The sequence below is a fragment of the Macaca thibetana genome, chromosome 12 (genome assembly GCF_024542745.1).
Source record: "Macaca thibetana thibetana isolate TM-01 chromosome 12, ASM2454274v1, whole genome shotgun sequence".
NCBI classification, from domain to species: domain Eukaryota; kingdom Metazoa; phylum Chordata; class Mammalia; order Primates; family Cercopithecidae; genus Macaca; species Macaca thibetana.
The window spans coordinates 52,283,172-52,309,728 of NC_065589.1; the positions used below are offsets into that span (position 1 = coordinate 52,283,172).

The 26,557-nt window shown below is 38.7% G+C and overlaps 1 pseudogene; it reads left to right on the forward strand.

Annotated features, from left to right (window-relative positions):
* The first annotated feature begins 11,223 nt into the window (after positions 1–11,223).
* LOC126933260 (uncharacterized) lies at positions 11,224–11,276 on the forward strand (annotated as a pseudogene).
* Positions 11,277–26,557: the final 15,281 nt, after the last annotated feature.

Here is a 26,557-nt window from a genome sequence, read left to right on the forward strand (position 1 = left end):
TCAAAGATTGTAAACGCACCAATCAGCACTCTGTCAAAACGGACCAATCAGCTCTCTGTAAAATGGACCAATCAGCAGGATGTGGGTGGGGTCAGATAAGGGAATAAAAGCAGGCTGCCAGAGCCAGCAGTGGCAAGTTGCTTGGGGGTAGTTGCACACCGTGGAGGCTTTGTTGTTTTGCTCTTTGAAATAAATCTTGCTGCTGCTCACTCTCTGGGTTCACGCTGCCTTTAGGAGCTGCCTTTAAGAGCTGTAACACTCACTGGGAAGGTCTGCAGCTTTACTCCTGAAGCCAGCGAGACCACGAACCCACCGGGAAGAACGAACAACTCCAGAGGCACTGCCTTTAAGAGCTGTAACACTCAACCTCGAAGGTCTGCAGCTTCACTGCTGTTAGCACGAACCCACCAGAAGGAAGAAGCTCCAGACACATCTGAACGTCTGAAGGAACGAACTCCAGACATACCATCTTTAAGAATTGTAACACTCACCGCGAGGGTCTGCGGCTTCCTTCTTGAAGTCAGCAAGACCAAGAACCCACTAATTCCGGACACATGGGGACTTCAACATATGAGTTTTGGGAAGATGCAATTCAGCCTATGAGAGAATAAAGTCCGGGACATCTTGGCCTGATGTGGGACAACTCTGAAAACTCCTTCTAGCTTCAATGCTCCTCGTGGGGTTGGGTGAAATAGTCATTGGGTTTTGCATCACTGCTCACATTCTCTTTTTGTCCAATTCTATATCCTTCCACAGATATTGGTCCCAAGGACAAACCCTAATAAATGTTCTGAACTCTCAACTCCACCTCAAAGTCTGCTTCTCAAAGAACCCAACCCAAGAAAATGTTGGTTGTGACCCATTAAACAGATTTTATACTCCACTAATCATAACTGAGTTCATAACCCACAATTTAGAAACATTGGCCTAAGGGTTTGTTGCCTGATTAATAGTGCTTTGATTGTGTAGCAGGGGAAAGAGCACAGATAATCCAACCATTCCCAGTGCAGACTTGCAATTCATTTGACTGTTTTGGTCCTCATGGCTTCTTTCTTCTATTAGGTTTGGTTTTTCTGATGCTCAGGCCATTCCTACTGGGTGTCTCTTGATTAACAAAAAATTCTCATTTCCTCCTGGAGCAGGAGCGAGTACCTTGGCTGCTGATATTCTGTATCTGGGGCACAAGAGTAGTCGACTGTTCCGTACATAAGCTTTGAACTTATCTCACACTTTGCACTCCGTACTCACCCGCTCTCTCTGCCAAGACTGATGACTCCAAGTCTTGAGCTTCCTTCAGGTCTTCAAGGTGAAATGTCTTATTTATCTTCAGTACACCCCACTGCACACACTTTAGACAATGGCTTTCTCTCTTTTTACATCAGTTAACCCTCCTCCATTCTCTTTCCAACAAATATTTATGAAATGTCTTATCTACTCATCACCCCATCTCCTGTTCTCTATTGAGAGAAGAGATATAAGAGATATGCCTGTGTTCATTCTGCCATCTTTAGCGAGAAGCCAGCAACTAGAAACTTAGTGGCAGTTCTATCACCATGTGGCAGTTGAATGAGCCAAGAGGTACTTACTTGTCTCTTGCTTTTGCACCCAGCTTGCACCTCTTTATATGTGGAGATTTTTATGTGAGAAGCTTTGCTTTAGGTAGGGATACAAAGTTAAATAATATAGATCTGTCTTAAAAGTCCTCATGAGCCATTAAGAGCTTTAAGATTAAATATGATTCAAGAGAGAAAGTGATAAAATATGTAAGAAGGCATAGCACATTTTTGTGGAAATTTAAAGGAAAGAGTAGTTGTATTCAAAATCAAGAGTAAAAGACTAGTACATATAAAATTGAAGAAAATTGGCCCTAAAGCTTAGTGCTGACAAGATAAATTGCCAGGGATCTGAAGCAAGTTTCCAGCCATGGATTGAGTGCTACTACATGTCAGGCACTGTGCTTCACCTTGGAGAGATAAAAGAGGACAAATTGTTCCTGGAGTTCACATCAGCTATGATATTTAAAAAGCAAAATAAATAAATAAAAACAAATTAAGTAGTCCACTACTTAAAATCCACTGTTATACACACACTTCCTCTTCAAGATTGAATTCATAATATTGCAGAATAGATTCTGTTCACACCATGTGGCATATGATCTGAGCTCCTTGAAAGGATAAAAATAGTTGCCATGAATGGGAAGAAACTGCAGCAATATCTTTCTAATTCTTCATACTCTAAATACTCAGAGGACTCAGGAGTGACTTTAATTCTGAAACATCAGGATAGCAACATTAGGGTGATTAGGGGAACCTTTTCTAGTAGCCTTAAAAACATAAACAAGTAGCAGACGTTGGCCTCCCCGCCTCCTCTGGGGCCAGCCCCACAGAGTAGGGAGGCCTTGGCAGGGCTTTGATGAGTGGGCTGGCCCTTGTTTCTGGTATTGGCTCTGGAATTGCTCCAGCATAATTCACAGCCAATTAATCTTGTCAAGCAGCCTATTGATTCCAGCTATATCTCAGACACCATCATTACAAATAACCATCCCAATGAACCATTATCTCATTGGTGCACCCGTTCACTTCAAAATGTGAGTGAAATATTTCAATTTAGACAAAAGATGGGGCATGTGTTTTCACGGAAACAAGTTACAGTGCTCAAAGTGTATACATATTCGTTGTGGTAGAGTTTTCAAAAATAGAAAATCCAATCATTGAGTATGAGGAAGTACTGAAAAAACAATCTAAGCATAAAAATGACTGTTTATCAACTACTCATTTGTGGATAAGCCTGTTGATCAAGGAAAAAAACATAATGGTCATTAGAAAAAAATTATTCTCCCCCGCCCCGCCACTGCCACCCAAAGCACATTCTTTTTTTTTTTTTTTTTTATTTATTTATTATTATTATACTTTAAGTTGTAGGGTACATGTGCATAATGTGCAGGTTTGTTACATATGTATTCTTGAGCTTTGTCTGCTGAGCAGTGGGAGTGTGAAAACGTCTACCTGTGTGAAGGAGAGAAGATGAGTGGGTGGGTTTGTGGGAGAACAAACAAGGTGGTGGTTGAGTGGGTGCCAGGTCACTGGGCCTGTGTGGGAGGAGGCTGGGCCGCTGAGTCAGCGGGGAGCAGGAGGGCAGGTGCGTGTGGGTGATGAGTGGGTGGGAGGAGAACATAGCACAAAGCCACCTTGCATATGTGAATGTCTCAAGGAAATATTCCACAGGGCTGTACAAAAGAGCATTAGAAAACATTTAATTAGCAATTCTAGTCAGAAGAGGAAGAACAAAGCTTTGCTGATAATGCTATCATATAGATAGTCATTTTGTGTTTATAAAATTTTGCTTTTCAGAATTATATTTGTGTTTGATAGCCTGATCTTTGGAGGAGAACCTGCCACTGACATTGATAACTAATATTTCAGCTTATGCATAGTTGTAGGGTGATCTCAGAGTTACCTCTATCAACAAGTGTGGCCCAAAACAGAGCAGGGGAATGAGTTGAAAACTCAAGGTTGAGGTAAACTCAAATTTCCCATCTAAAATAAGCCTTAAGACCCTAGGAAGAAAAGGGTACTTTTCTTTTCGTGTGTTAGTTGATGGCATTCATAGTTTCTTTTGTAGTTATACATGATACTTAAAAAAATATGCCTTAAAATCTGAAATTGTAGCACAGATTTATATAAAGTTAGGGCAAAAAAGAGACCATCTTTATGAATTGCCATATTTTGCAGAATGAATTAACTGATATTTAGAGAGCTTAAAAGGACTCGTCCAAGGGCTGGGGCGGAAAATCTGTAAAGTTTGTTCAATCAATTGATCCATCAATAAGCAAACATGGATGGAATGCAAAGGTGCCAGCCCCAACCCATGGCAGCCTCCAGGGAGATGCAATGTGGGAAACTTGGAAGAATCAGTTAGGGAGTGCTTATGACTCCATGGAGAAGTGAGGCACTCTGGGCTGGCACAGCTGGATGCAGAATAGAAAGAGCCCCACGCTGATGCTGCTGTACATATCTATGGGCAGATAGGAGGGTACTGGGAACACTTAGCTCACTGTGTAACGGTGTGAGCTTCCTGGCTAGGAAGTCACTTTATCAGACCAGAGCTTAGCTATGGATTTCACACCCCATTTCTACTGGTCTGTTTTCCCTTTGAGCTAATTCAGATGCTGAGCTTGCTTCTTGGTCGACTAACCAAAGAGGGAAATAACTATTTGGATTTTCTCTTTTCAGTCATTCAAGTCATCCTAAATCAAATATTTCTTGTTGCTCTCTTCCCTTTTACCAAAGTCCTTTAGTTACCCTTTGAAAACTAGCTTTTCATTTACACTTCTATGTATTAGGAATATCCAGTCAAGGCCAAGATGAAACAGTTGGGCAACAGTAACTACATAATAAAATAAAAGTTAAGATCCTCTTACTTAAAAAAATTTTAAAAGTTGGTAGCCTCTGAGACTCTTCCAAGGGCCATTAAAATAGAAAATCCACTTTTTCCACCATGCAATTAAGCAACTGAACTCATTATGTTGTGAGAATAAGTGTGATATTAATTGCAGTACTGGTATTTTGGCATTTATTTTGCAGAATATATAAATGCCTGCATTTGATTTTTTAAAAAGATAGACATATATGGTGTTATGGACTGAACTCTTCCTACCTCTCCTGCCAACCCCCCTCCCCCATCCCTTCTGCTAATACTTGTATGTTGAAATCCAAACCCTAGGACTTCTGAATGGGACTATATTTGGAGACAGAGCTTTTATACAGGTAATTAAGGTAAAATGAGGTCACTAGGGGTGGGCCCTAGTCCAAATCAAGTGGTTTCCTTATAATTAGGACATAGACTTGCATAGAAAAAGACCATGTGAAGACAGAAGGGGAAGACGAGTCAAGGAGAGAGGTCTCAGAAGAAAAACCTGCTGACACCCTGATCTTGGACTTCTAGCCTCTGGAACTGTGAGAAAATAAATTTCCTGTTGTTTACGCCACCCTTGGTGCAACCAATTTAGTGAATCACGTTAACTTTTCTAGATGAAATAGATTAAAATGGAAAAAATAAGGGTAAAAAAGTTTCATCATATTTTCTTTACATATAATATTCATATATACACATATATATGCTATCCATAATCTGTGTATGAATTAGCATGTAAAGTGTCTTCCTTATTAATAGATGATGGTGATCAAAGTTCAAAAGCCATTCATCTAAAACACAAATCTGATCAGTTTACTTTATATTTTAAATACTTTGTCGGCTCCTCCTTTTGGACATAATAAAGCCCAAATGTTTAGCAGAATCTTCAGACTCCCATCATGAGTCTGCAGCCGACTTCTTCTCACTCCTTCTCTTGCTTTCAAAGTGAGCAACATTTTAGGGTTACGTGGTGGTATGCCAGCAGATGCTAAGAGCCACTGGATAAACCTTCTGTATTTTACCTTCTGTATTATTATCAGCTATAACAATTTTATCTGCTGGCAAGTAGTGCAAAATATTCTTTTAGTATCTAAATAGCACAGGTATATTACAAAATAGAATTTAAAGTTGGCATGAATTTTTTAAATTATACTTTAAGTTCTGGGGTACATGTATAGAACGTGCAGGTTTGTTACGTAGGTGTACATGTGCCATGGTGGTTTGCTGCACCCATCAACCCGTCATCTACATTAGGTATTTCTCCTAATGCTATCCCTCCCCTAGTCCCCCACCCCCCAACAGGCCCCAGTGTGTGATGTTCCCCTCCCTGTGTCCATGTGTTCTCATTGTTCAACTTCCACTTATGAGTAAGAACATGCAGTGTTTGGTTTTCTGTTCTTGTGTTAGTTTGCTGAGAATGATGGTTTCCAGTGTCATCCATGTCTCTGCAAAGGACACAAACCCATCCTTTTTATGGCGTCATAGTATTCTATTTGTATATGTGCCACATTTTCTTTATCCAATCTATCATTGATGGGCATCTGGGTTGGTTCCAAGTCTTTGCTATTGTGAACAGTGCTGCAATAAACATATGTGTGCATGTGTCTTTATAGTAGAATGATTTATAAACCTTTGGGTATATACCCAAGAATGGGATTGCTGGGTCACATGTTATTTCTAGTTCTAGGTCCTTGAGAAATCACCACACTGTCTTCCACAGTGGTTGAACTAATTTACACTCCCACCAACAGTGTAAAAGCATTCCTATTTCTCCACATCCTCTCCAGCATCTGTTGTTTCCTGACTTTTTAATGATCGCCATTCTAACTGGTGTGAGATGGTATCTCATTGTGGTTTTGAGTTCTCTAATGACCAGTGATGATGAGCATTTTTTCCTATGTTTGTTTGCCACATAAATGTCTTCTTTTGAAAAGTGTCTGTTCATATCCTTCGACCACTTTTTTTTTTTTTTTGAGACGGAGTCTTGCTCTGTTGCCCACGCTGGAGTGCAGTGGCCAGATCTCAGCTCACTGCAAGCTCAGCCTCCTGGGTTTATGCCATTCTCCTGCCTCAGACTCCTGAGTAGCTGGGACTACAGGTGCCCACCACCTCGCCTGGCTAGTTTTTTGTATTTTTTAGTAGAGATGGGGTTTCACCCAGTTAGCCAGGATGGTCTCGATCTCCTGACCTCGTGATCCACCCGTCTCGGCCTCCCAAAGTGCTGGGATTACAGGCTTCAGCCACCGCGCCCGGCCCTTCACCCACTTTTTGGTGGGGTTGTTTCTTTTTTCCTTGTAAATTTGTTTAAGTTCCTTTTATATTCTGGATATTAGCCCTTTGTCAGATGGATACATTGCAAAAATTGTCTCCCATTCTGTAGGTTGCCTGTTCACTCTGATGATAGTTTCTTTTGCTGTGCAGAAGCTCTTTAGTTTAATTAATCCCATTTGTCAGTTTTGGCTTTTGTTGCCATTGCTTTTGGTGTTTTAGTCATGAAATCTTTGCCCATGCCTATGTCCTGAATGGTGTTGGCTAGGTTTTCTTCTAGGGTTTTTATGGCTTTAGGTCTTACATTTAAGTCTTTAATCCATCTTGTGTTAATTTTTGTATAGGGTGTAAGGAAGGGATCCAATTTCAGCTTTCTGCATATGGCTAGCCAGTTTTCCCAACACAATTTATTAAATAGGGAATCCTTTCCCCATTTCTTGTTTTTGTCAGGTTTATCAAAGATCAGATGGTTGTAGATGTGTGGCATTATTTCTGAGGGCTCTGTTCTGTTCCATTGGTCTATATATCTGTTTTGGTACCAGTACCATGCTGTTTTTGTTACTATAGCCTTGTAGTATAGTCTGAAGACAGGTGGCGTGATGCCTCTAGCTTTGTTCTTTTTGCTTAGGATTGTCTTGGCTATGTGGGCTCTTTATTGGTTCCATATGAAATTTAAAGTAGTTTTTTCTAGATCTGTGAAGAAAGTCAATTGTAGCTTGATGAGGATAGCACTGAATCTATAAATTACTTTGGGCAGTATGGCCATTTTCATGATATTGATTCTTCCTATTCATGAGCATAGAATATTTTTCCATTTGTTTGTGTCCTCTATTATTTCCTTGAGCAGTGGTTTGTAGTTCTTCTTGAAGAGGTCTTTCACATTCCTTGTAAGTTGTATTCCTAGGTATTTTATTCTCTTTGTAGCAATTGTGAATGGGAGTTCACTCATGATTTGGCTTCTGTTTGTCTGTTATTGGTGTATAGGAATGCTTGTGATTTTTGCACATTGATTTTGTATCTTGAGACTTGGCTGAAGTTGCTTATCAGCTTAAGGAGATTTTGGGCTGAGACAATGAGGTTTTCTAAAGATAGAATCATGTCATCTGCAAACAGAGACAATTTGACTTCCTCTCTTCCTAATCAAATACCCTTTATTTCTTTCTCTTGCCTGATTATCCTGGCCAGAACTTCCTATTGGAAGTTCTGTGTTGAATAGGAGTGTTGAGAGAAGGCATCCATGTCTTGTGCCAGTTTTCAAAGGGAATGCTTCCAGTTTTTGCCCATTCAGTATGATATTGACTGTGGGTTTGTCATAAATAGCTCTTATTATTTTGAGATATGTTCCATCAATGCCTAGTTTACTAAGAGTTTTTAGCATGAAGAGCTGTTGAATTTTGTCAAAGGCCTTTTCTGCATCCATTGAGATAATCATGTGGTTTTTGTCATTGGTTCTGTTTATGTGGTGGATTACATTTATTGATTTGTGTATGTTGAACCAGCCTTGCATCCTAGGGATGAAGCCAACTTGATCATGGTGGATAAGCTTCTTGATGTGCTGCTGGATTCCGGTTGACAGTATTTTATTGAGGATTTTCGCATCAATGTTCATCAGGGATATTGGCCTGAAATTTTCTTTTTTTGTGTGTGTGTGTCTCTGCCAGGTTTTGGTATCAGGGCGATGCTGGCCTCATAAAATGAGTTAGGGAGGATTCCCTCTTTTTCTATTGATTGGAATAGTTTCAGAAGGAATGGTACCAGCTCCTCCTTGTACCTCTGGTAGAATTCAGCTGTGAATCTGTTTGGTCCTGGACTTTTTTTGGTTGGTGGGCTATTAATTGCTGCCTCAATTTCTTTGTATTTCCTGAATTTGAATGTTGCCCTGCCTTGCTAGGTTGGGGAAGTTCTCCTGGATAATATCCTGAAGAGTGTTTTCCAACTTGGTTCCAATCTCCCTGTCACTTTCAGGTACAACAATCTAATGTAGAGTTGGTCTTTTCACATAGTCCCATATTTCTTGGAGGCTTTGTTTGTTCCTTTTCATTCTTTTTTTTTAGCGTGTCTTGTCGCTTTATTTCATTAAATTGATCTTCATTCTCTGATATCCTTTCTTCTGCTTGATCAATTTGGCTATTGATACTTCTGGATACTTCACAAAGTTCTTTAAAAAGTGTTTTTTAACTCCATCAGATCATTTATATTCTTCTCTAAACTGGTTATTCTAGATAGCAATTATTCTAATCTTTTTTCAAGGTTCTTAGCTTCCTTGCATTGGGTTAGAACATGCCCCTTTAGCTTGAAGGAGTTTGTTATTACCCACCTTCTGAAGCCTACTTCTGTCAATTCATCAAACTCATTCTCCATCCAGTTTTGTTCTCTTGCTGGCAAGGAGTTGTGATCCTTTGGAGAAGAGACATTCTGGTTTTTGGAATTTTCAGCCTTTTTGCGCTGGTTTTTCCCCATCTTTCTGGATTTATCTTTGGTCTTTGAAGTCAGGGACCTTCAAATGGGGTCTCTGAGTAGACATCCTTTTTGTTGATGTTGATACTATTCCTTTCTGTTTGTTAGTTTTCCTTCTAACAGTCAGGCCCCTCTGCTGCAGGTCTGCTGGAGTTTGCTGGAGGTCCACTCCAGACCCTGTTTGCCTGGGTATCACCAGCAGAGGCTGCAGAACTGAAAAGATTGCTGCCCGTTCCTTCCTCTGGAAGCTTCGTCCCAGAGGGGTACCTGCCAAATGCCAACCAGAGCTCTCCTGTATGAGGTGTCTGTTGGCCCCTATTGGGAAGTGTCTCCCAGTCAGGATACACAGGGGTCAGGGACCCAGTTGAGGAGGCACATTGTCCCTTATCAGAGCCCGAATACTGTGCTGTGATTAATGCTGCGCTGTGAGATCTGCTGCTCTCTTCAGAGCTGCCAGGCAGGGACGTTTAAGTCTGCTGAAGCTGCATCCACAACCGCTCCTTCCCCTCTGCTGCTCAGTCCCAGGGAGGTGGGAGTTTTATGTATAAGTCCCTGACTGGGACTGTTGCCTTTTTTTCAGAGAGGCCCTGCCCAGCGAGGAGGGAATCTAGAGAGGCAGTCTGTCCATGGAGGCCTTGCTGAGCTGCAGTGGGCTCTGCCCAGTTTGAAATTTCTGCTGGCTTTGTTTACACTGTGAGGGTAAAACTGCCTACTCAAACCTCAGCAACGGTGGATGCCCTTCCCTCCACCAAGGTGGAGAGTCCCAGGTCGAGCTCAGACTGCTGTGCTGGCAGCGAGAATTTCAAGCCAGTGGATCTTAGCTTGCTAGGCTCCTTGGGGGTGGGACCTGCTGAGCCAGACCACTTGGCTCCCTGGCTTCAGCCCCTTTCCAGGGGAGTGAACAGTTCTGTCTCCCTGGCGTTCCAGGCGCACTGAGGTATGAAAAAAAACTCCTGCAGCTAGCTCGGTGTCTGCCCAAACAGCTGGCCAGTTTTGTGCTGTAAACCCAGGGCCCTGGTGGCATAGGCACTGGAGGGAATCTCCCGGTCTGTGGGTCATGAAGACTGTGGGAAAAGCGCAGTAGCTGGGCCGGAGTGCATGGTACAGTCCCTAATGGCTTCCCTCGGCTAGGAGAGGGAGTTCCCTGACCCCTTGTGCTTCCCGGGTGAGGCAATGCCCCACCCTGCTTCTGCTCACCCTCCTTGGGCTGCGCCCACTGTCCAACCAGTCCCAGCGAGATGAACTGGATATCTCAGTTGGAAATGCAGATATCACCCACCTTCTGCATCGATCTCGCTAGAAGCTGCAGACCAGAGCTGTTCCTATTCAGCCATCTTGCCAGCAATCTCTCTCCACATGAATTTGAAGGTAAAAATATTAGCATGTAATAAAAGAGTCCATGGAGATATAGGACAGGATCCTTCTCTCTGTTTCTCAGAGCACTCAGGAGTAAACATTTGAGAAATGTTGCCACAATCACCAGAAATGTTCTGACATGGTCCTCTCACACCCACTACGAATCAAAGCTACTCACGTTCAGCAACACGCAGATTTCGTGATGCCACCTGGAGCTGCTCAAGCTACAGACTCCACAAAGCTCACTGCTGAAGCGGATGTTAGCTAGCAAGAAAAAGCAAACCAGAGGATTTACAGTCAGAAAATCTCAATTCAGATGTCACTCCTGTCACTTACAGGCTTTAAAGTGCTAGACAAAGCTTTTAGCCAGATCATGAGAGTGATCTGTCTGCAGCACCTGTCACCCTGTGGGTCCTCTGGGAGTATATGACTGATAGAGCTGACTAGGCAGATTTCTACTTCTTTCCACATGCTACACAGGGATCTCACCAAAGCTGAGTCCTTCGTGGAAAAGTGAACACTCTGCAGGTAGAGGTGGTAAAAGTCCTTCTTGCTACAATCTTAAATCCAGTCATTTGAGTTCTCTAAGTTCAATTTTTTTCTGACGAAGAATGGAACGCATAATAACAATATCTCCCTAAGAGGACTATTTTGAGGATTAAATGAGGTAGTGCATGTGAAAACACTGTGTAAACAGACCTCTTCCTCTACAATAATAAGAATTGTTATTTTTGTTACAGCTCTTTTAGAATTTGTTTAGCAGGTTTTCCAGGAAAACCTCTCACTAAAAAAAATAAATAAAAAATAAAAAAAATAGTTATTTTTATAATATTCTGCTTACGAACTGCTTTGTACCAAAGTTTTGTGTAAAGTTGGTTTCCATTAATACTTGGAACACTTAATTTTTTTTAACTGGTTCTAGGACACAGATATTTTCTCTCTTTAATCATACCAGAAGTAGACTGAAAAAAATACACTGCTATAAAATTCTTAGAGGAGTTTATAACATTGAGAACACATTCCCTAAACTCTGCTGAAGTTACAATTAAATTATCAAAACTTAGAAAACTTAGAAAGTTAATACCAATTTACCATTTCTGCTTCTTGTGAAAATGGGGATTCTATGTAGCAAAGATAATTTTTTTTTTTTTGAGGTAGGTTCTCACTTTATTGCCCAAGCTGGATGCAGTGGTGGGATCATAGCTCACTGCAGCCTCGAATTCCTTGGATCAAGCAATCTTCCTGCCTCAGCCGCCCAAATAGCTGGGATTATAGGTGTGTGCCACCACTCCTGGCTATTTTTTTTTTTTATTGGTAGAGGTGGGGTCTTGGTATGTTACCCAGGCTTGTCTTGAACTCCTGGCCTCCCGCCTCAGCCTCCCAAAGCACTGGGATTACAGGCAGAAGCCACCATGACCAGTCAAAGAGGAGAATGTTTTTAATATATTCAGTGGGTTCTGGGAAGATGACAGTGGCAGCAGTATATTTTAAAATCCAAATCTCAACATAAAAACAGAGTAACTACCTAACAAAATAAAAAACCCACAGACAATATTTACAATGACTAGTTACCAGGCATCCGCACTGACGAATGAGGACAAACCACCAAACAGCCACAAGACCTGAATCATATCAGCAACTGAGCAGGAGAAAGCAAGTGGGGAAGCAATGAAACTTGACAGACTTTGACAGACTTAGAATGAAGGAAGCCCAAAACAGCAACGACTTTTTACTGGGAAGCACGTGGGTAGGTCTTGCCCAACCCACAGACTATGAGTGCAAAAGGTCTGCTACAAAGACTGAGAGTGCTTAAGCAATCTAGACCTTATGACTTCTCTCTAGAAACGTGACCTGCCGGGGCTCCCTTCCAGGATTCCCTTCCTGGACAGCATCACACTAAAGAGAAATGCCAAGTGGAATCAAAATTGAGCTGGACAGAGACAATGGATAACAGAACAACTGATAAAGGAGGCCCAGATAAAGGGGGAGGAGGGAACTGAACTAGGAAATCTCATAAGGCAAACTGACTCTTTTTAATACATAAAAACAACAGAAGAGGGAGTTTGTGTGAAGTTAAAGAAGTTACCCAAAAATCATGAATCAGTCCTACTAACAGTTATGGAAAGCCACTTTCATGTAAAAATTTAAAACAGAAAAGTATTGAGGCCAAATATCTTGCAGTTATTCCTAAGGGGAAAAACATGAGCAGAATAATCCCTCCACAAGAAAGACATGCTCAAAGAACAAACATAAACTATAACTTTCTATTTCAAAAGAAGGTAAAATACATTAAGAAAATGATGCAAGAAATGAAATGCAAACATTAATCCAAATTTTAAAAACTCATAATTGAGGTGGCAGAACTCAGGGGACAATTAGAAATAAAATGAAGATTCTTTCAGAAATGAAACTGTACTAGAATACAAACAAACAGAATAGCAAACAAAACAAAACAAAACAAAACAAACTTTGCCCTAGGAGAAATAGAAGATTGAAAAAAGAAGAAAAAAAATTTAAATGAAAAAAAATAAAGAAAAAGATTAAAAACCATTAGAGAGAAATTGACAAATACTGAAGACGGATGAAGAAGATTAAACCATAAATAACCAGAATCTCCGAAGAAGAAAAGTAAAATAAGGGGACAAAACAAATATTTAAAACTATAGTTGAAGAAAATTTTCCCTAAACAATAATATGAAACTATGTGTTGAAAAAGCATACTATGTAGCTGAGAATATTGACCTAGAACAACTAACACTAAGATGTATTTCTAGTAAGATGGATGAACTTAAAAAAAAAGAAAATATTTCATTGGCTATGAAGTCAAAACCAGCAAGTGATTTGTAAGGGTAAGAAAATTAGATTACCATCATATTTTTTACAACAATACTTTATGCCAAAAGAAAACAGAGTAACATACTAAAGAGACTCAAGGACTACAATACGAACCAACATTAAAATGGTCAACTATAAAAGCCACTGAACAATATTTACAATGACTAGGTTACCAGGCATCCACACAAATGAGTGAAGACAAAAACTTTGAGAATATTGTTTTTTAGCCCTTCCTAAAGACTCTACTAGTCAATGAGTTTCAGATCATTAAAAGAGATATCAGCATGAGGACTGGTGGTATACATTAAAGACAATTACCTGAAACTAATAATAAGTGTGAGTTAAGAGAGAGCATAACATGTAAAGGCTACATTTGCACATGATGCAGATATAGCATTGCTATTAAAAAATACAGTCAGAGAAGGGAGATCATATGAAAAAAGTATTTGAAGCTGTTTTTTGTACTTATGCTGTTGTTGGTATAAAAAAGTATGTGTATTATTATTCTGATCCTGTTGTGTGTGTAATGTGGAATAAGTTAATGAGTAATTATGAGATATTCTAATTTCATCTGCTATGGTTTGAATGTTTGTGTCCCCTCAAAACTTATATGTTGAAATCTTAACCCCCAAGGTATGGTATTAGGAGGTAAGGCCTTGGGGAGGTGATTAGGTCATGAGAGCAGAGCCCTCATGAATGGCATTAGTGCCCTTATAAAAGATGCACCAGGTAGCTTGTTCACCCCTTCCACCAGGTGAGGCTGTAGTAAGAAGGAGCCATCTATAAACTGGGAAACAGGCCCTCGCTAGACATGGAATCTACTGGTATCTTGATCTTGGACTTCCCAGCCTTCAGATTTGTCAAAAATAAATATCTGTTTTTTGTAAGCTATCCAGTTTATGGTATTTTGTTATAGCACCCCAAACAGACTAAGACACTGTCATCTACTGTATACCTGGGAACTAGGAATCTTGATATGGGGAAAAGAGATTGCAATGTACTATAAAGAAAGCTAAGTAAAAAAACCCATAGTCCTGAACTTTTATTAGAAATATCAGTAGACACGTTTTCTAGTTCTGCTACTGAAAAGTTGCAGAAACAATAACCAACCAGGTAGAACCAAGCATTAATGCCTGGATTGTGGTCTTGAAATTTTATTTCCCAAAGGTTTTGCTTTGAAATCTAATTTCAGAGATATTAGAAATTTTTGGAGACATGACGGATTCCATGTCTAGGGATGGAACCATATAAATGAGCCTGTAACATCTGCTATTAGATATCAAAGAAATTAGCAAAATTACTAGGATATGTCAAAAGGGCTCAGGAGCCAACTTGAAGAGAATCCTATTAGCCGAAGATAGGATAATTTGAGCTTCAGGAAAAAAAAAGTAATAAATGCTATTCATTGAAATCTTATTAAATATACAGAAATCCATGAGTTCATGATAATATTATTCAAAAAAACAAAGAACTGTTCAGCTTCAGAGGATGAAAAGGAACCAATTAATTATCTTGAAAACTGGTAAATTAGGGGAAAAGAACCAATCACTTATTCTGCCTTTTCTACATGAACTGCAGCACTGGGTAGCCGAATGGTAGATGAGGAGATCCATCTCCTTATAAAAGTATTCCAACTAATATATGAAAAAGAAATCATGGAATTTGAGTGTCAACATTTTGCAACCTCCAATGAATTAGTGGATCTAGATATCAATAGTTCCTAATGTCACAAAAAGAGAGTTGACCAGACATTTATGCCTCCTAATGAAAGAACACACACAAAACCTATAGCCTCACTGAAAGGAATAAAACCCAAGTCTGCAGAAGCCTTTGAATCCAGTTGCCACTTTTCAGGAAATACAGAGAACACAGGTACATGCCAAACTGTACCATAAGTGTGAAAACAGTGATACCCAGCTGTGGGAAACTACATATCAAACAGCTCTAGTTTTTCAATAGATATATCATGAGGAAAAGAGAAAGTAGAAGGGTGAACAGGTAGATATGAGAGACTTAAGAGACAACCAAAACAATTATTAATGGGCAAAAGTACAGTGTCTATGGATGTACACTTGGTTCATACAACTATAAACAAACACATGAAAGTGATTATTATGAAAACCAGGATGGTGGATATTTTTGGAGGAGGGAGAGGTTTGAATACATGGAGAGCTGGAGTAGCTCGAAAATTCTACTTCTTGATTTGGGTGATGGCTACCAGAATGTTTACTGTTTAATAACCCATTAGAGCACACGTTTATTTTGGTATAGCTTTCTAAATCTGTTTTACTTCATGATAGATATAAAGATTAAGAGTAATAAAAATCTGTTTAACATAAAAGATTGCTATCACAACAAAGAGAATTTTAACAAGATTCTCTCATTGGTATTACTCAAGATTGAGAGTACCTATAATATTTTCAGTGCTTATTACATAAAGCAAAAAGTAGAAAGAGGGAAAACTAGGAAAAGGCAAGAATCAGGTGGAACAGTGAAATGGAGGGGAAGAAGAGTAACCTCTAAATCTTAAAACAAATCCAAGAAAATTAGTGTGTTTAGATGAGCTGTTTGCCCTAAAGTGGGCTTAGATTTTACATAGAGGAATATATATTTATGAAGCCCTTATTACTTAGAAGGGCTGGCCCTTTGAACCTCAGGGTATAAAATTTTCCTTGGCCTGTTCTAACCTTGCTTTAATTATTGCTAAATAAGTTAAGAGGGTTAAAATTTAAATGGATTGTTTTAAATATTAGTGTCAGGCAAATTATCTTTAAGTGAAAAGAAAAAAAAAAGGAGTGCCATCAGAATCCTAATGCCAAGATATATGAACATGCATTTCCAGGGACACACCCACAATGTGGTTAGGAGAGACAAATTCTAACCTGCAGAATGCATGCCTGAAAAAGGAGTCTACATCCTCCCTCTTTCCTTCTATTTGCTCCACTGTCTTAATGGCTTGTCCTGCCTGTCATTCCAATTGGCAAGTGACCTAGATAACTGAGCTTTCTCACACTGGACCATCTGGATTAGTCACTGCTCTTTCCACCCCACCTCTCCTTTTTTATCTCCTCTTTCTTTTTCTGCCGTTCCTATCATCTTTTCCTTACTTTCCTCATGATAACCCATCCTCCTTTGTCTAACTTTTCTTCTTTTATTTCAAGAATAAAAAGTATTTCTGTATGGGCATGATGGCTCACGCCTGTAATCCTAGCACTTTGGGAGGCCAAGGTGGGCAGATCACCTGAGGTCAGGAGTTTGAGACTAGCTTGGCCAACATGGGGAAACCCCATCACTACTAAAAAAATACAAAAAAAAAAAAAAAAAAAAAAAATTAGCTAGACGTGGTGGCGTGCACTGTAGTCCCAGCTACTCAGGAGGCTGAAGCACAAGAATTGCTTGAACCCAGGAGGCAGAGGCTGCAGTGAGCCGAGATGGCACCACTGCACTCCAGCCTGGGCAACAGAGCAAAACTCCATCTCAAAAACAAAAGAATAAAAAGTATTTGCAATTTTGCTGTTTAGGAAATTGAATGATTTAAAATAAAGATGTTATCTCAATCTATTCAACAGGATTAATAGAGGAAAAAATACGTAATTGGTATAGAAACCAACTCCCATTTTGAGTCAGTGTGTATATTTCAAAATAGAAAACACATTTGTCAAAGTTTAGAATAATGAATAAAACTCATTTATTAAGTCACCATAAAATTTCAGATTACCATTTTCACACATTTATGAAGGCTCTGGGGAGCTGTCAAAAATATCACCATAGTGATTTTCTCCACTGCCTATTACTATTCCAGTTTTTGTCTTCTATGAAACCACTTCCCACTATAAACACTAAAAATACCAGACACTCGCTCCACCACTTTTAGCAAGGGTATGGGCTACCAAAATACATGGGACCAGAAAGTCTGAGGAGTTTGACGAGAAGGTGAAGGTGAGAGCTTCCAAGAAAGTCTTTTCTTCCCATTCAAGAGATGAAAAGGGAGATAGTCCTCCCTATATTTGGTTGTGATTGTGTGAGAACCCAGTGTCAGCAGCAAGGACAGCCTTTTTCAATTATGAAGGGAAAACTTTAAGGACAAACTCCAACAAGTGGAGAGTGGTGGAACAGAACGCTGAAAACAGCCTGGGTCCTTGGGAGCATGCTTAAGCTACTGAATCAACTGGCTTTGGGACTTCAGTGCACACAACATAATAAATGTTTTGTGTAAGACACTTTTAGTTACAAATTTTGTTACTTGTAGTTGGAAATATCCTAGTTAATACATACCTTGACAATACAGGTAGATTTCTTGACTCTATTGCTAAGGACAGGACCTATAAATCACAGTAAACAGATGTAATAGAATGGTGGGGGGGGGGGTAGGGGAAGTAACTGAAATGTACTAAATAATAATAATTATTCATTTTCATCTAATTTTAGAGACTTTGCATAGTGCAAGCAAAAATATATCTAATTTCAGGTAGATGGACTTTATTGGCAAAATATGATTAATGACATTAGCAAAACTTAGAAGTACAGTCATCCCTCAGTATCTGTGGGAGATTTATTCCAGGGCCTCCCATGATACAAAAATCCAGAGACAGTCAAATATGTGATATAAAATGTTGCAGTAAGTACTTGTATATAGTCTACACTCATCTTCCCATACACTTTAAATTAGCTCTAGTTTAGTTATAACATCTAATACAATGTAAATCCCAAGCAAATTGTTGTTATACTGTATTGTTTAGGGACTAACAAGGGAAAAAAGTCTGTATGTGTTCAGTATAGATGCAGCTATCTTTTCTTTTTTGATGCAGAAAAGGCCTCTGACAAAATTCAACAGCCCCTCATGCTAAAAACTCTCAATAAATTCGGTACTGATGGAACGTATCTCAAAATAATAAGGGCTATTTATGACAAACCGACAGCCAATATCATACTGAATGGGCAAAAACTGGAAGCATTCCCTTTGAAAACTGGTACAAGACAGGGATGCCCTCTCTCACCACTCCTATTCAACATAGTGTTGGAAGTTCTGGCTAGGGCAATCAGGCAAGAGAAAGAAATAAAGGGTATTCGGTTAGGAAAAGAAGAAGTCAAATTGTCCCTGTGTGCAGATGACATGATTGTATACTTAGAAAACCCCATCGTCTCAGCCCAAAATCTCCTTAAGCTGATAAACAACTTCAGCAAAGTCTCAGGATACAAAATTAATGTGCAAAAATCACAAGCATTCTTATACACCAGTAACAGACAAACAGAGAGCCAAATCAGGAATGAACTTCCATTCACAATTGCTTCAAAGAGAATAAAATACCTAGGAATCCAACTGACAAGGGATGTAAAGGACCTCTTCAAGGAGAACTACAAACCACTGCTCAGTGAAATAAAAGAGGAAACAAACAAATGGAAGAACATACCATGCTCATGGATAGGAAGAACCAATATTGTGAAAATGGCCATACTGCCCAAGGTAATTTATAGATTCAATGCTATCCCCATCAAGCTACCAATGAGTTTCTTCACAGAATTGGAAAAAACTGCTTTAAAGTTCATATGGAACCAAAAAAGAGCCCGCATTGCCAAGACAATCCTAAGTCAAAAGAACAAAGCTGGAGGCATCACGCTACCTGACTTCAAACTATACTACAAGGCTACAGTAACCAAAACAGCATGGTACTGGTACCAAAACAGAGATATAGACCAATGGGCCAGGTGCAGTGGCTCACGCCTGTAATCCCAGCTCTCAGGGAGGCAGAGGCAGGAGGACAGCTTGATCCCAGGAGTTCGAGACCTGCCTGGGTAATATAGCGAGACCCTGTTCTCCCCGCCAAAAAAAAAAAAAAAAAAAAAAAAAAGGAAGAAAAAAAAAAGACAAAAGAGATATAGACCAATGGAACAGAACAGAGCCCTCAGAAATAATATCACACATCTACAGCCATCTGATCTTTGACAAACCTGACAAAAACAAGAAATGGGGAAAGGATTCCCTGTTTAATAAATGGTGCTGGGAAAATTGGCTAGCCATAAGTAGAAAGCTGAAACTGAATCCTTTCCTTACTCCTTATATGAAAATTAATTCAACATGGATTAGAGACTTAAATGTTAGACCTAATACCATAAAAACCCTAGAAGAAAACCTAGGTAATGCCATTCAGGACATAGGCATGGGCAAGGACTTCATGTCTAAAACACCAAAAGCAATGGCAACAAAAGCCAAAATTGACAAATGGGATCTAATTAAACTAAAGAACTTCTGCACAGAAAAAGAAACTACCATCAGAGTGAATAGGCAACCTACAGAATGGGAGAAAATTTTTGCAATCTACTCATCTGACAAAGGGCTAATATCCAGAACCTACAAAGAACTCAATCAAATTTACAAGAAAAAAACAAACAACCCCCCAAAAAGTTGGCAAAGGAAATGAACAGACATTTCTCAAAAGAAGACATGCATACAGCCAACAGACACATGAAAAAAAATGCTCGTCATCACTGGCCATCAGAGAAATGCAAATCAAAACCACAATGAGATACCATCTCACACCAGTTAGAATGGCAATTATTAAAAAGTCAGGAAACAACAGGTGCTGGAGAGGATGTGGAGAAATAGGCACACTTTTACACTGTTGGTGGGATTGTAAACTAGTTCAACCATTGTGGAAAACAGTATGGCAATTCCTCAAGGATCTAGAACTAGAAATACCATATGACCCAGCCATCCCATTACTGGGTATATACCCAAAGGATTAGAAATCATGCTGCTATAAAGACACATGCACACGTATGTTTATTGTGGCACTATTCACAATAGCAAATACTTGGAATCAACCCAAATATCCATCAGTGACAGACTGGATTAAGAAAATGTGGCACATATACACCATGGAATACTATGCAGCCATAAAAAAGGATGAGTTTGTGTCCTTTGTAGGGACATGGCTGCAGCTGCAAACCATCATTCTCAGCAAACTATCTCAAGAACAGAAAACCAAACACTGCATGTTCTCACTCATAGGTGGGAATTGAACGATGAGATCACTTGGACACGGGAAGGGGAACATCACACACCGGGGCCTATAAAGGGGAGGGAGGAGGGGAGAGGGATGGCACTGGGAGTTATACCTGATGTAAATGACGAGTTGATGGGTGCTGACGAGTTGATGGGTGCAGCACACCAACACGGCACAAGTATACATATGTAACAAACCTGCACATTGTGCACATGTACCCTAGAACTTAAAGTATAATAAAAATTTAAAAAATATATGTTGTCTGTGGTTGAGTAAGGCCATGGATGCAGAACGCACAGCTATAGAAGGGCTGACTGTGTATTTGTTGAATTATTTATACATTCCACTTTCCACGGTCTCTTTTGAAACATAACTAATCTAGAAATTATGATTTTGTTATAGAAACAGTGTAGAACAAATAGATTCTATTATGTCAGTTTTCTTTGTAAAATAAAATACTAGGAGTATCTAGATTAAAAATTTATTTCCCACACTGGGTTGCATTTTCTTTGACATTCCACTCCTATGACCAGCTAGAAAAATAGGGAGTGAAAGATCTGTATAAAGACTCCATAACACACTTGAATGTAGCCAGATATGGAGTACAAAGAGACAGGAAGAATGAAAACAGAGGCTCTGGAGAACTGACTTTAAAAAACAAAAAGAAAGAAAGGGAGAGGGAAAGAGAGAGAACATACAAGCAGAACAAAATCTGAGACACTGTTATATTTATCTCTGTTCCCCAACCTCCACCCACCAGTTTTTAAAAATATTTGAGTTCTTTCCAAAAACACATGAAAGAAAATAGATTGAAGAATTTTCTGCATAGATTGTGATTGCTGGGGATATTCTGAAGTGTATGTTCAAGAACTGAAAGCTAGAAGAGACAATCCCAATGTCTTAACTGAATTGAAAGGCTCCTGAATCATACATAAATCTCTTTCATTATCAAAAAATGACTAAGAAAGGCAGTTAAGTAACTTAAACTTAAAGGGTATCTGCTGTTTGTAGGTTTCCCTGAAAGAAAATAACCTTTGAAATATAATTCATCTTCGGTCACTGTAAATCATCTTAAAAGAAATTACCCCAGTGGGGGGGAAAAAAAGAGGACGCTAGATTGTAGAGAATGGCTGATCAAAAGAAATGTTTCCTAATGGCGTGTTAGTTGCAAAGAAAACTTTGGCAGAGGCTCCTTAGGAATCAAGTGAAGTGGAGTGTTGGGATCAGATGGTGTCAAAGCAAGAGATAAACTAGAATCTCAATGCTGGGAAATTTTATTTATAGTGTAATCCTAAACTTACTAACTGAAAAATAAATCTTTTCTTATTTTTTTACTTTTTTGTTTTATTTATTTACTCATTTTTGAGTCAGGGTCTTGATCTGTTGCCCAGACTGGAATGCAGTGGCATAATCATAGCTCACTGTGACTTAACTCCTGGCTCAAGTGATCCTCCCACATCAGCCTCCTGAGTAGCTGGGACTACAGGTTGTGCCACTACACCGAGCTAATTTTTTTTTTTTTTTTGGTAGAGACAGCGTCTCACTATGGTGCCTAGGCTGGTCTCAAACTCCCGAGCTCAAGTGATCCTCCTGCCTTGGCCTCCCGAAGTGCTGGTATTAGAGGCATGAACCACCATACCTGGTTACTTTTTAAAAAAATAACGAATAACTGGTGACCAGTTTCCTGCATCTTAGTTACCTCAAATGCACTCTTAGATGCACTGTATTTGTTCAACTTTGCTTTATTCAGATTAACTGATTATACTATTTTTCCCATTAATATTATTTTCCAGCCATGATTCAGTAATCACCAATCACTTTTGAGTATTTTTTCTCACCAGTAATACATAGTCAAAAGAATATTTGCTTCAGAATCATAAATGTAAATCCCCAAGCTATATATCAGACCTACTGAATAAGAATCTTTAGAGATGGAACTCTCATTCACACCAAAATTTGAGAACCACAACTTAAAAAAATTCCACATCTCTCAACTTACAGGAATTTAACCATTTTTTCTTTTACCAAGAGCTTTAGCGATTTATTATAGAGGACATACTACCTTTTTCTTAATAAATTATATTTATTATAATCCTTTCCAATGTTTATTTTTATTGAAATAATCTATTTATTAGATTTGATATGACTTATTAAAATTACTGAACTAGTATACGGCAAGTCAATTTCAAAATATTTTCTAAATGAAATATGCTAAGGAAAACATGATACAACAAATCAACTTCTATTTTTATTCTTTTATGGAGAAGTCTTGGATACTCTGTCTTTTCTCTTAATGTGTAAAATTCTAAAACGGGATTTTTGAAAGAAAGAAATGATGACACATAGCCTCTGTAATCTTTATGGCATTGGCTGGTATTATTGCAGTAACAGACCAAATTTTTCTTTATGAAACAACCTAGAGTAGTAGAACTTTGCCTATTTTCTTTTAACTTATTTAATTAAATGCTCTACTTAAAAACTAAGTGAAAGCTCCTAAATAATTTCTCACATGAGCTGAATTTTACTTCTGATTCATAGTGCCTGATTGTAGCCCATGACAGTTACTGAAAATTAATTAGTTATAAAGAGCAAGAACCCTAGAAATAAAAATGCAGAGGCTGAAAATTGAATTGTCATCTTTTTCACATCACATGGAAGTAGTGTAATGGAATTAGAAGAATTTATGAGACTGCTGGTTCCAAAATGGTGGTATATAAACAAGCTGGCTTCACTTTTTTTCTACAGAAATCCAAAAACAAATATACAGCTCCTAAGATTATCACCAGCAAAATTCCTGAACTCCAGTATGAGGATAAGACAGTTCCTAAAGCCACAGAGAAGTGAAAAAATTACAAGCAGATGGCAAGAGAATTGAACTTACATATTTACAACGCACCTCTCCTCAATCTGCCTGTCACCAAGTGTGTGGTATTTCAGGCACTGCTGATGCTTCCCAAGGGTTGAGGCAGGAACAAGACTCCTGCCAGGGAACCCAGGATGGTGAGAAAGCTGATTGTCCACCTCAATCTCACTTTTCTGGTGTAAAAACTGTGAGCCAGGGAGAAATATCCTTGAGAACAGCCAGAGACAGGGGCAAAAAGAGAGGAAAACCATCCCACCTAAAAATTCTGCTCAGTGACTTGGCCAAAAGAGATATCAAATGAGAGTGACGATTCAACAGCACCATACTATAGGTTTGTTCCACAGGTCCCCTGGGCACAAACTCCTAGCCAGCCTTTTCACAGTAGCAGGCTACCACACTTTGGGACCTCCCTCATTCGGGACAGGTGGCACTCTGGTTATTTACTAGCGGCAAGCAAACTGGGCTTAAGGAACCATCCAGTGCTGAAAAGAAGATAGCAGCCTAGTCGGGGGTGGAGGGAAGACTATCAATAGATAAATTACAAAGAATCTCTGAGCAAACATGTACAGTAAAAACCCAAACAAGCCAGATAGAAAAGACTGGAATAAGTAACGAATTCTTCAATAAAAAGACATAGCTATGGATTCACAAGAAACTATAGCAAACAGGGAACCATGACCTCTCCAGACAGACAAAGCAAGGAACCAGTGACTCAACCTACAAAAACAGTGCTACATGAACTTTCTGACCAAGAATTGAAAATAGCAGATTTAGGGAAACTTAGTCATCTCTAAGATAACACAGAAGAGCAATTCAGAAATTTATCAGAGAAATTTAACAGTGATTAAAATAATTTAAAAAATCAAATAGAAATCTTAGAACTGAGAAACACGTTTGCTAAACTGAAAAATTCATTAGAGGTTCTCAATAACAGAATGGATTGAGCAGAGGAAAGAATCAGTGAGCCCAAAGACAGGCTATTTAAAAAGACACAGCCAGAGGAAAAAAAAAATTTTTTTAATGAAAAGGAAGAAGATCACCTACAAGATATAGAAAGTCACCTCAAAAATCAAATCTCAGGGCTGGGCACAGTGGCTCACACCTGTAATCTCAGCACTTTGGGAGGCCAAGGCAGGCAGATCACTTGAAGCTAGCAGTTCAAGACTAGCCTGGCCAACATGGTAAAATCTTGTCTCCACCAAAAATACAAAACTCAGCTGGGTGTGGTGGTGCACTCCTGTAGTCCCAGCTACTAGGGAAGTTGAGGCAAAAGAATTGCTTGAACCTGGGAGGCAGAGGTTGCAGTGAGCCAAGATTGTACCACTGCACTCAAGCCTGGGCAACAAAGCAAGACTCCACCTCAAAAACACAAAACAAATCTAAGAATTATGTGTGTTCAAGAGGGAGTGGGGCAAGAGCAAGAGGTAGAAAGCTTATTCAGAGAAATAATAACAGAAAAATTTCCAAAACAGAAAGAGATAAATATCCAGGTACAGGAGGGTCAGGGAACACCAAACAGATTTGACCTTACTAAGACTACCCCAAGGCATATAATAATCAAACTCTCAAAGGTCAAAGACAAAGAGAGGATCCCAAAAGCAGCAAGAGAAAAGAAACAACATACAAAGGAGCTCCAATTTGTCTGGCAACAGACTTCTCAACAAAAACCATACAGGCCGGGAGGAAATGGGACATTTTCAAAGTGCTGTTTGAAAAAGAAAAAAAAACAAAAACAAAAAACTGCTATCCAAGAATACTGTATTCTGCAAAGTGATCTTTCAAATATAAAGAAGAGATAAAATCCTTTCCAGAAAAATGTTCACGGAATTCACCATCAGCCCCATCTTACAAGAAATGCTAAAGGGAGTTCTTCAATCTGAGAGGTAAAAACACTAAGTGGCAAATAGAAAATATTTGAAAGTTTAAAACCCAGTGGTTAAAATTAAGTATGTGGGCAAACCCAGAATACTCTAATACTGTAATTGTGGTGTGCAATCTACTAACAGCTTTAATGTGAAGCCCAAAAGACAAATCTATGAAAAACATAATAGTTACATCAATCTGTTAAAATTAAACAACTTGCTTCCAAATGACCAATGGGTCAATGAAGAAATTAAGAAAGATATGTAAAAATTTCTTGAAACAAATGAAAGTATAAATACAACATACCAAAATCTATAGGATATAGCAATAACAGTAGTAAGAGGGAAGTTTATAGCAATAAACACCTATATCAAAAAGTAGAAAGATTTCAAATAAACAACCTAACAATGTCCCTGAAGGAACTAGAAAAGAACAAACCAAACCCCAAATTAGTAGAAGAAAAGAAGTAGTAAATATCAGAGCAGAACTAAATAAAATGGAGACCAAATATTTATATATTATATATAAATATATTATATATTATATTTATATTTATATAATATATAATAAATATTATAGATATAATATATAATTATTATCTAATATATATTATATATTATCTAATATATATTACATATTATCTTATAATATATGTTATTACATATATAATTATATATTAGATAATAATTATATATTTAAATGAAATTGTTTTTGTGAAAAGATAAAATCAACAAACTTTTAGCCAGACAAATTGAGAAAAGAGAGAAGACCCAAACAAATAAAATCAGAAATGAAAAGGAGATGTAACAACTGAGACCACAGAAATACATGGAATCATTAGAGACTATTGTGACCAAGTATTCACCAACAAATCAGAAAACCTAGAAGAAATGGAAAAATTCCTGGACACATAAAACATGCCAAGAAATTAAAAACCTCACCAAATCAATGATGAATAATAAGCGCGAAGCCATAATAAAAAACCTCCCATCAAAGAAAAGCCCAGGATCTAATGGATTCACTGCTGAATTCTACCAAACATTTAAAGAATAACTAATACCAATTCTACTCAAATTATTTTTAAAAATTAAAGAGGAGGGATTACTTCCAAACTCATTCTAACAGGCCACCATTCCCTTGACACCAAAACCAGATAAGGACCCACACACAAAAAAGAAAACAACAGGCCAACATCCCTAATAAACCTCAAACCCAAAAATCCTCAACAAAATACTATCAAAGTGAATTCAACAACACATATAAAGATCATGCATGCTGGGTATGCATGCTGGCTCATGCTTGTAATCCCAGCACATTGGGAGGCCAAGGCAGGAGGACTGCTTGAGCACAGGAGTTTAAGACCAGCCTGGGTAACATAGTGAGACACTATCTCTACCAAACATAAAGTAAAATATATTATCTGGGCTTGGAGTCATGTGCCTGTAGTCCCAGCTACTCAGGAGGCTGAGGCAGGAGGATCATTTGAGCCTGGGGGGGT